The following is a 12,431-nucleotide window of genomic DNA, read 5'->3' on the forward strand; positions in this document are numbered from 1 at the left end:
AACCCCCGCACCTGCCCCTCCACCACCCGTGGCACCCCCACCCACTGCGCCTTCGGACCCCCTACCCCACCTGCAGTGTCTTCCAAACCCCTCCCCCATCCGCTGCACCCCCGGACCCATCCCCTGCACCCCCACCCCTCCAGCAACCGCAACACTTTCGGTCCCACTACCCCACCCGCAGCACTCACCCCACCACCAACCACTCCACCTGCGGACCCCCTACACCACCTGCTCCTCCACCACCTACAGCCCCTCCCGATCCACCGCACCCTCACCCCCCTCCCTCCCTCCCTCCCCCACCCACAGCGCCTCCAGGCCCCCTACCTCACCCGCAACACCTGCACCCTTCTCCACCAGCAGCGCCTCCGGAACCCCTCCCCCATCCGCAACAGCCCCTCCCCCGCCTCCCCCACCCACAGCACCCCCACCCCTCCCGCGTCCCCTGACCCCCTCCCCATCCACTGAACCCCCGCACTCACCCCTCCCCCATCCGCTGCACCCACTGACCCATCCCCTACACCCCCACCTCTCCAGCAACCGCAACACCTTCGGACCCACTACCCCACCCTCAGCACCCACCCCTCCACCACCCACTGCACCTCCGGACCTCCTACACCACCCGCTCCTCCACCACCTGCAGCCCCTCCCCATCCACCGCACCCCCACCCGCAGCGCCTCCAGGCCCCCTATCTCACCCGCAACACCTGCACCCTTCCACCCTGCAGCGCCTCCGGAACCCCTCCCTCATCCGCAACAGCCCCTCACCCGCCTCTCCCCCACCCACAGCACCTCACCTCTCCCACACTCCCGGACCACCTCCACCATCCGCTGCACCCCCTATCCCACCCGCGCACACACCCCTCCACCACCTGCAGCACCTCCAGACCCCCTCCCCCATCCACCGCAAATCCACACACCTGTCCCTCCACCACCCGTGGCACCCCCGCCCACAGCGCCTACGGACCCCACACCTCAACACACACGGACCCTCCCTCCTCCGGACCCCTAACCCCATTCACTACACCCCCCCCCTCTCCCACCCGCAACGCCTCCACACCTCCTACCCACCCGCCACACCCTTTCCCACCCGCAGTACCTCTGGAACCCCTCCCCCATCCAGCCCAGCATCTGCCCCTCCCCCACCTGCCCCTCCCCCACACACAACGCCCCCCCGGCCCCCTCCCCCGGTACCCACCCGCGGCGCCTCCAGACCCCCTATGCCACCCGCCCCTCCACCCCCTACATCACCTCCGGACCCCCTCCCCCATCCGCCACACCCCGCATCTGGCTCTCCCCCGCCCGCTGCACTTTTGGATCCCCTACCCCACCCACGCAGCAGGCCCTTCCCAATCCGCATCGCCTACACCATTCGCAACAGCACCGCACCCGCCACTTCCCCACCCACGTAACCCCCGCATCCACCCCTCCCCCATCCACCGCGCCCCCTGGACACCTCCCCCATCCACTGCACACCCGCACCCACCCCTTCCCCATCTGCAGCGCCTTCGGAACCCCTCCTCCATCCGCAACAGCCCTGCAGCTGCCAACCCCACCTGCGACACCCCTGCTCCTACCCCACCCACAGCGCCTTCATACCCCCTCCCCCATCCGCGGTCCCCACTCCCCAAACCCCTTCCTGTTGCAAGGGACTACGCCCCCTTCACCATCGGAAGGCCTTTCATTGTGCAATATTCAAACACTAACAAAACTAGGAATGCAGGGAATACTCCATATATTGAACCCCAGAAAGGCGTGCAGGGGTTAAAGGGGCGTAGCCCCTTCCGACGGTGTGAAGAGCGCCCGTAGGGCGCGATGAAGCACCTAGTATATATATATATATATTTATATATATATATATATATATATATATATAGATATATATAGATATATATAAATATATCATTCCTTTCCTGACAGGTCATACGTTTAAGCATCTCTTTACTGTAGGTACTTCTCTGTCTACCATTATACATAAGTAAGAATCTCAGCGATTGGCTGGCCGTCTACTTTATCACATATGGGCGTTATATAGATTCATTAGTATTCAGTAACTAGCTTGGCCAGTAAGAACATAACTGACATGCTATGCTTTACCATTGTAGATTTTTGACCCATAATAATATTACCCACTGATAAAACGCTGGAGTATGTACTCAGTGAGGGGACGGTGTAATAGACTGGTCTCTTGACTGTATACTTTTTGTCTTGTCTTTTTGCTGCAGTGTAGGGAGGCCAATCCCAGGCCGTTTTTTCAATCCCGGGATTCGGGATTGAAAAACGGTCAATCCTGGGATTCCCGGGATCCCGGGATTGCAGTAGGGACCAGTGAAGGTTGTAGGGAGCAGCGCTGGAGGGAGGGTGTAGGTAGTGGTGCGGGAGGTAGGGAGGGTGTAGGTAGTGGTGCGGGAGGTAGGGAGGGTGTAGGTAGTGGTGCGGGAGGTAGGGAGGGTGTAGGTAGTGGTGCGGGAGGTAGGGAGGGTGTAGGTAGTGGTGCGGGAGGTAGGGAGGGTGTAGGTAGCGGTGCGGGAGGTAGGAAGGGGGTAGGTAGCAGTGCGGGAGGGTGGGTGTAGGTAGTGGTGCGGGAGGGAGGATGTAGGTAGCGGCGCGGAAGGGTTGGTAGCGGCACGAGAGGGAGGGTAGGTGTAAGTAATGACACTTACTATTAGGCGGGCGGCCGCGGCAGCCATGGACTCACTGGGAGCATTTCAAATGAAGCGCCGGCCGCCAGCCAACCAGAGCTGGCGGACCGGCAGCCAATCAGGGAAGCGGTCGCAGCAGTGGCTCCTGATTGGCTGCCGCTGCTGCGGCAGCTTCCCTGATTGGCTGCCGAGCCGCCAGCTCTGATTGGCTGGCGGCCGGCGCTACATTTGAAGTGCTGCCGCGTTCAGCTTGTCCATGGCTGCCGCGGCCACCCGCCTAATAGTAAGTGTCATTACTTACACCCACCCTCCCGCACATGCGCACTGTAATCCCTTGAATCCCGGGATTGGAAGCTCCAATCCCGGGATTCAAATCCCGGCATTTTTGTGCCCAAATCCCGGGATCCCGCCAATCCCGATCCCGGGATTGGCCTCCCTACTGCAGTATTTAAAATGTACTCATTTTCTTGTGTCAGGTTTACATTCTAAACTTGGGGTGTACTTGTATTTTTACAGTGGATTAAAGTGAATGTGTTGCCGTATATATCAACTCTTAATGGATGGCAGGGCATGTTGGGCCTTGTAGTTATACAAGAGCTGTTGAGCCCAGATCGCATAATCTTTGCTTCGTGGACTCCCTGTCAAAGCTGTTGAGATATCGCATTGGGGTGTGTTGGAAATCACATCTGTGCAGGATTTGATATTGCAGTTACATAGGCACACATCAGCACATGACTCAAACTGATGGTGTTAGATTTATTGATTGATTTGCAGGTACACCCGTACTCACTGTTGCATGTGCACTGTTGAGGGATGCTGCAAATGGGTAGCGGTGTAGGGATGCTGGAACAGCTTCTTATGCAGGTATTAACCAGGTATATCAAAGGAGCTAAGTGGGGGTGTTCTGTCTCCCACAATGTCACTCTACACAGTAAAAACGATATGGCTCTTGCGCATGCTCCGCAGTGAACTTGGTGGCCATCTTGGGATGGGGCATGAAGCCTCTCTGGAGGACAGGGATACTGGGGTTTGCATAGTAGCACACTCTTCTTTCAACAGGGTACAGGATTGAGTTGCCACCTGTAGATGGCGCACTGTACATCATTGGCATCTATATTCCTATAGTCATGGCTTTGAATGAGGAGAATGGCTACATCGCCCTGTGCTCCCGGGCCCTAACAGAGGTCCTGGACTGGCTTTTTTGCTCCGGTCTCCCCTCTTGGTGCCTCCACTCCCTGTCTAATGGGTCCAATGCAAGATAAACAGCAACATTCTGCATTTGCAATGGAAGACATTTCAGCAATAGGAGTACTGTGCAAGAGATTTACAGCCAGAACTGTTATACATTTCAACTGAGTTTTTGATTCCGCAGCTCTTTGAAAGTTTACTCAAAACTCTAGAGGTCCATAATCTCAGCATTTAGCACAGGGCACTTCAGGGCAACTGCTGAAAACTATACGTCTGCGTTCTTAATGGACTGTCCTGACTGCCAGCCAGCTGGCACTCACATCAGATTATAATCAAACATTCCCTGTCCTCCGGACCCTAGGGCAATATCCGACACCCTCCAAGAAGCCGTACAACCTGCAGTCAGCATTACAAGTAATGCAATTCCATGTGACGGGCATTAATGAAGAAGTGGTGATGGATAATGTGATCACTTATTTATGTGGAACCATCCTTAAAAGAAGTCATTAATATTTAATGCTACATTTATAAAAATAATATAACAAGAGAGGGATTCTTATGTTTAATAAACACCTTATTGGGACTGCAGCTCTCATTTAAGAGGCACAGGGATGGATTTAAACTAAGTATGTCAATTAATTATTTAGAGCCTTGTGCATTTTTAAGAAAATCTGAGAGGTTGTAATATATGGAACATATTTCTCTGGCCTGGACCCCGCACTGACTGGAATATTCTGTATCTGTAGCGCTCATTAACCAATTCTGTTTAAAGTCTTGTTTTCCAATATTACACGGATAACAACTCTATGCCCAGCCAAATGTACCCAAACTCTGCCGGAGCCCCCAAGACACACCCACTTTTGGACCCCAACCACTGTCATGTTCTAGCACTGTTGAGGCTATGACTGGTTACATCGAGGTCCGCAAACCAGGACAGTCCTTGTAATGAGAGGAAGGGTAATGGTGCTAAATTATTTTTGCTACAGTGATATAATAAACAGAACAAGGGTTTTTTTTCACACAAGGTAGAACCAGCCATTGCATACAGGCTGCAGCAAAATGTTGGTTTAGCACAATGAGACTGTATGCAAAGTAGCTGTACTTATAGGCACGCGCTATAGCCTGATTTACTTCCGTATGCTAATGTGGGTATCAGATCAATGAATCCAGGAGTTTATGCATGTGTAACTGAGAGACCCATAACAGCCATTGATTTTACGCCGGCCGCTGCAACTGTCATCATTAGTATAAGCCCCTGCACCAGCCTCATGCTAGGTGCAAGAGTTCCGTCAGACACAGGGTTCCCCTCACCGTATGCAGGACTCAAAGGGCGGTATTCAATTCTTTTCACCCCCTTCCACACCCGTTCTGTTTCTGCTCACGAGCATGGTATAATCATTTCAGCTTGCTACCCCCGTGGTAGCGAGGGCACCCTACCCTTTATGCAGCTAAATCTGATTACTATGGGTGCGATATGCGCAATAATGGGGATCACATTAGAAAGAAGATTGGGTGTGATATATCATTTGAATACTGACTATAGAGCGTTAGGTGCACTCCCATGACACTCCCACAAGATGGGGTGGTTAAGTGCGATTGCATTTTCCACCACTCATTTCATACAATATGTATTAAATATATCTACATTTGCATTCCACTCTATCCAAAGGCTTTTTTGGCTTTATTTTTATAGGAGGGAAAATGTGCTTTATATGGGCTAAGTAGGAAAAACAACTTGTACATAATTTGCTTCCATGGTAAGTACATTCCTGAACCAGGCCAAGCACCATGGACAGCGAACCAGGCCAAGCACCATGGACAGCAAACCAGCTCCAGCACCATGGACAGTGAACCAGCTCCAGCACATGGACAGCAAACCAGGCCAAGCACTATGGACAGTGAACCAAATCCAGCATCATGGACAGTGAACCAGGCCAAGCACCATGGACAGCGAACCAAATCCAGCACCATGGACAGTGAACCAGGCCAAGCACCATGGACAGCGAACCAAATCCAGCACCATGGACAGTGAACCAGGCCAAGCACCATGGACAATGAACCAGATCCAGCACCATGGACAGCGAACCAGCTCCAGCATCATGGACAGCGAACCAGGCCAAGTACCATGGACAGCGAACCCGCTCCAGCACCATGGACAGCGAACCAGCTCCAGCACCATGGACATCGAGCCAGCTCCAGCACCACGGACAGCGAACCAGCTCCAGCACCATGGACAGCGAACCAGGCCAAGCACCATGGACAGCAAACCAAATCCAGCACCATGGACAGTGAACCAGGCCAAGCACCATGGACAATGAACCAGATCCAGCACCATGGACAGCGAACCAGCTCCAGCATCATGGACAGCGAACCAGGCCAAGTACCATGGACAGCGAACCTGCTCCAGCACCATGGACAGCGAACCAGCTCCAGCACCATGGACATCGAGCCAGCTCCAGCACCACGGACAGCGAACCAGCTCCAGCACCATGGACAGCGAACCAGGCCAAGCACAGCAAACCAAATCCAGCACCATGGACAGTGAACCAGGCCAAGCACCATGGACAGCAAACCAAATTCAGCACCATGGACAGCGAACCAAATCCAGAACCATGGACAGCGAACCAGCTCCAGCGCCATGGGCAGCGAACCAGCTCCAGCACCATGGACAGCGAACCAGCTCCAGCGCCATGGACAGTGAACCAGGCCAGGCACCATGGACAGTGAACCAAATCCAGCACCATGGACAGGAAATCATTCACAGTACATGGAGATCCTTTACACATCTGCTGAACTTGCCGATTTCTGAAACCAGTATTGCCTGTACATAGAGAAACCTATTTACTGTAACATGTATTGCAGAGGTTCTTGTACACCCCCAATTTGGTGTGGCCACTTACCAGTATCGTAGCACATGTGGATGGAGTCCTGAAAGTACCACTATAGAGACTGATTCTAAGTCAGTCTGTAATTGCAGGCAGCCACAGAATCTTGATTTATTTCCTTATCCTATGCGGTAATCCATTCAGCTAATTTCTTCTTCCCTTTTTCGATGTCCCACCCCCAAAACACCCTATTTCATGGAGAGACAGATCTAACCACTTTACATTTGACTCAGAATAGGACAGAAGCACGCAAAGATGCACAAATTTACATCTACACATGGGCCCTCATTCCCAGTTGATCGCTCGCTAGCTGCTTTTAGCAGCAATACAAACGCTAAGCCGCCGCCCTCTGGGAGTGTATCTTATCTTAGCAGAAGTGCGAACGAAAGATTAGCAGAACTGCTCGTAAATATTTTCAAGCAGTTTCTGAGTAGCTCCAGACCTACTCCTACCTTGCGATCACTGCAGACAGTTTGGTTCCTGCTTTGACATCACAAACACGCCCTGCGTTCGGCCAGCCACTCCCCCGTTTCCCCAGGCACGCCTGCATTTTTACCTGACACGCCTGCGTTTTTTAGCAACTCCCGGAAAATGGCCAGTTACCTCCCAGAAACGCCTCTTTCCTGTCAATCACTCACCGATCAGCAGTGCGACTGAAAAGGGCCGCTCGACCTTGTGTAAAACTGCATACTTTTGTGTGAAAGTACTTCGCGTGTGCGCACTGCGGCCCATATGCATGCGCAAAAATGCCGATTTTTTTCCCCCTGATCGCTGCTCTGCATACGAAAGCAGCTAGCGATCAACTCGGAATGAGGGCAATGGTTCATGCTGATTTTACGCTGGCCCCAGCAACCATCATTAGTATTGCCACCATGCTAGGAGATATATCAAAAACAGGCTTCACTCCCCTTATACATGACTAGAGCTTTTGCTACAAGTCAGGGTAGCTATGTGCGAAAGCTTTGCCACTGCCCAGACTTTGACTCAGAAAAGGATGGACGGACATAAGGATAATGAGGGTCTTTCCAACCTGATCGCATGCTAGCTATTTTTTGCAGTGCTGAGATCAGGTCAAAACTCGGCAAAACTGCGCTTGCGTATGCACCGCAATGCGCAGGTGCGTCGCTCGGGTACAAAGAGGATCGTTGCTGGGCGATGGATTTAACGAAGAATCCATTCACACAGCCGATCGCAAGAAGATTGACAGGAAGAAGGCGTTTATGGGTGTCAACTGACCGTTTTCTGGGAGTGTTTGGAAAAACGCAGGCGTGTCCAAGCGTTTGCAGGGCGGGTGTCTGATGTCAATTCTGGGACCGGCAAGCTGAAGTGATCGCAGCGGCTGAGTAGGTTCAGACCTACTCAGAAACTGCACAAAACTTTTTTGTACCGCTTGACTGCACAGGCGTTTGCACACTTGCAAAGCGAAAATACACTCCCCATAGGCGGCGACTATCTGATCGCAGCGCTGCAAAAAATAGCAAGCGTGCGATCAGGTCAGAATGACCCCCAATGTACAGACACTTCTGCGCATGTGCTGTATGTAAAGACTCACCTTTGTTACCATAAAGAGAGATTTATGTGACTTAGAATCTGCCCCCTACTGTGGACTTTCACCAGCCCTACATTAGGTGCAAGAGTCTATCCCTGGTACTTTGTCTGACTCCCTCGTGATTGTGTCTTCTCTGTTTGTGCCTGCTGAATTTTTACCACTATAATATCTTCCTGGTATCAACCTTAGCTTCGCTGATGACTTCCTAAGTACCTCTGTATCTGACCCAGAACCATACCAGTCCCAGCTAGACTATTCCTGTGCAACCCCAACCTGCTTACCCAGAGCAGCGTATCCAAACTTCATTGCTGGGGTCCCTGGCAAGAATCACCTCTGCATTAGGCTCTGAGCCCCCATTCCTAAACAATAGCACAGAATCCATCTATCATCCAATAATTGTGATAAAAATGAATTCATTTAGATAACTGAGGACATGCACTGAGACTGGAGGGGGGGAGGTTCAGGGGAAATACTTCACAGAAAGGGTTGTGGACAAGTGGAATAGCCTCCCATCAGAGGTGGTAGAGGCTAAGACAGTAGAGTAATTAAACATGCATGGAATAGACATAAGGATCTCCTTACAAAGAAATAAGGATCAAATAAGGTTTGAGATTAAAAAAATATATGGTAAAAAACAAAGGGACAGACTAGATGGGCCAAGTGGTTCTTATCTGCTGTCAAATTCTATGTTTCTATATTTCTAACTTAGAAATTAATATGAAGGAAACAGATATTTTGGCCTCATTCAGAGATGTATGTTAACCAGATGGTTTATGTACAGTACATCTCCGATGTTTACAAATCTGCGCATGAGCCGATGCCATACTGCTATGTGCAGGCCTCCTTCTGTGAGATCGCTCGCCATGCCCCCAAGTGTTTGGGGGTGGGGGGTGGGTGGAGCTGCATAGCATTTCCAGAAAATGGGGCCATAATGGCCGCATTTTCTGGGAGTGGCGCGGCAATTGTCTATGTCTTCCGATGTAGATTTACTGACCACTCAAGCGGGCAGGAGGCGGCCATCCTGGTTAAGCTTAGGCTAATTCAGATGGCAGATGCTACCACCATCACTACTGATGGTCACAGTGGTGATCCAATACTACACCTTCCGACACAACATTTGGATTTGAGATGCTATCAGGAAGTTTCTTTTTCCTTCATTTGCATCTTTTTGTTTCAAAGACACAGCTGCTGTGCTAACATGACCATCTCTGAATCAAGTCCTTTTTACGGACCGAGTAATTGTCTCTCTGATAAGATCGTTCTAGATTATTAAAGCCCGGTGTTTGTATCACAAATTCAATGTTCTCAAATAAGGCTCTTGACTCCACTTTTAGAGTTGGATCCAGTTTCGAAAGACATTATCACACATCTAAGTTTTTTGAAGGTTGGATCCAAAAGTGATTTCAGTGTGGACCATGTGGTGGCAGGTTGGACCTTTGTAGTGTTTCATGCTCATTTTGAGAGTATCCACGAACACAAGTGAAGATTCATCACCCTTTGATGAGTGTCTAAAGATTGGGAGGTGGGTGTGCACAGTGAAATGTGCTGAGTAGAGAATTATGTGCACACTCAGGGCTGTCTGTGTGAGCAGTGTTGATGCCCAAGGTGTAGGGCAGATGGGGTTCCATGATTTTCCTCAGGAAAAGCCCACCCAGATATGCATGTGGTGCCTCCAAGGCAGCATCTGCCTAGCTCCCAGGCAAACAAAATATAATGACATCCAGAAGCAGGTACAGAAAACAGCTTATAACTATCTAGTCACCATGCTGTCAGTGTACAGGAGCCATCAGTGAGAAACAGTTAAAAGGACCATCTGGAAGGTAAAGTACCGCATTGGAGAAAAGAAGTGTTCTGCAGCTGATGATTATAGAATAATTGAGGGTGGTCTGTCCCATGTCCATCCTAAACAGAGAGAGCGGGGGCACACTTCCCACACAATGGCTCCCACCACGGTGATGGAGATGAGAAAGAGCAGCATGAGAGGAGAAGAGGACGGGTGAGTATAGAAGAGGAGAGGTCATGGAAGGATGGGATGAATCATCTAAACTTTAGTGTTATACAATAATCTCCCTGCTGTGTGCTGCTCCAGTATCCCTGATCTCCGGGATTCATGTATACCAGATATGGGGAGATGTGTCAAGCCTTGTGGGTAGATTTACTAAAGCATCTATACAAAATATAATGTGGAGGTGTTGCCCATAGCAACCAATGAAACTCTGTCTATCACTTCTCTTTTTCTCCTAGAAACTTTATATTGGTATGGGCAACATTTGCATTTTTCATTGTTAAAAGCTTTGGTACATTTACTCCCTGGAGAGAGATGAAGTGGAAACGTTGCCCAAAGCAAATAGTCAGCTTCTAAAGACCATTTCTCTCTCTCCAAGGCTTGATACAACTCCCCTTTGTATTAAATTAGATAAATATTGCTGAGATAGTTTAGGTGGTTTTAGGTGGTTATGTTCAACTAAATCTGCCTCATGCGGCAGTGCATAGACATGTAAATATTAATATACTGTAGATGCTTTATTGACTTGAAGTCTTCTAGGTAACAGAAATTACAGATTGTACAAATTGTTTGATTAAAACACAGGTGAGTAGCAATGATGTCGCTGCACTGAATGAGATGTCTTACTGTCTGTGATTGGTGGGCAGACACAAATCTGCAGTGAATTTAGGGAGACACTGAACGGAGCATTATGTTATTTTGTGTTTGCACCAATATATATGTCTTTCATTTCACAGGTTTTAAATACAAAGAAATATTAAGACAACAGAATATTAAAGCATCCAAGAAAAGTTAAAAACGTAACTTTTACTGGCTGCGTCTTTTGGTGATCGCCCATCTGCAACTTTATGCAAATGCTGCTACAAAGCCCTTCCCTGGTGTATGTCCGAGTGTCTGTGTAATGTGTAAAGACTAAAACACCCACTGTGAGCATCTGCAGATACTGTAATACCAACTGGTAAGTCTTTAGCTGACACCATCGGTCGCAGTATCGAAACTTCCACCAGCCCTATGGCAGGTTTAGATTTTCCATCGGAGTACAGCCTCCAATGTGAATAATTGAGCTTCTCTGTAGGCAACCACTTCAGCAACACAGCCTATACTGTATGACGGACCATCTCCATGACACACCAATACTTTTCCAAGACATCTCCATTACCACGCGTCTCATTCAAAACAGCGTCTTTCTAAGTACACTCTGTGTAACACATACGTAGGGATTTAGGGATTTTCATGCATGCAAAGTATCAAAAAGTCGCTCAACTCTGTAAACTTTGGCATTGTGTGCGACTCTAAATTAGGCACTGTAGTATTCATCCTCATCCCATGCACATTATACCTTACCAACATGCTCATCAATCCACCCCACAAGCCGCTTTCATCTTATCACATCCACATGCCATCAGGCTACACACATGCCCCTTACATGCTCATCACACCTCCTCACATGAGTATCCGTCCTCCCCCACGAACCCATCGCACCTCTCCGATACGCCCTCTCCCACTTTACCTTTACAGCTGAGCCCACTGACTCTGTAGCGCAGAGGAAGTCACGAGAGCACACTGTACTCCCTCCTCCTACTCTGATTGGCTGTGCTGTGTGACCTCCTTGTACTGTATTGTACATATCACACGTAAGTTAGCTGCTCCTGATCAGTCATATTCTCTGCTGTACACCAAAGCACAGGATCAGTCATATTGGGAACAGCCGGCTGCGGACCAATCTGACTCTCCTGGTGCAAGGACTTTGTAGCAGCATTTACACCCACCACAAGATGGGAGGGGGAACCAGCGTTCTCCATCGCCCAGGGCAATAAAATGTCTACTTCCAGCACACTTTAGGGGATCATTTCTGGGCTGAGGCCTCCTTTCTATATTTAATTTAAAAATGTGATGACACAAAACTTTCCAGTGTTATCCAGAGGCTCATATAGTCTATGACTTTGTACTTTCTAATATATTTACCAGGAGACGCTGACACCCCATTAAGATGCTGCTTTACAACAATTCGCCCAATCAGACTAATACACTGGAAGGAGATGCTCATCCAGGGATAAAGCTGATCACCGGGGCCAGACGGAGATTAATCTGATGCCTGTGCCCTCCTGGAGGAACTCCCCATTAGAACAAGGAATGAAATGACCCGTGCAATGACCTTTAATTAT

This window comes from Pseudophryne corroboree, chromosome 2 (assembly GCF_028390025.1).
Source record: "Pseudophryne corroboree isolate aPseCor3 chromosome 2, aPseCor3.hap2, whole genome shotgun sequence".
Lineage (NCBI taxonomy): Eukaryota > Metazoa > Chordata > Amphibia > Anura > Myobatrachidae > Pseudophryne > Pseudophryne corroboree.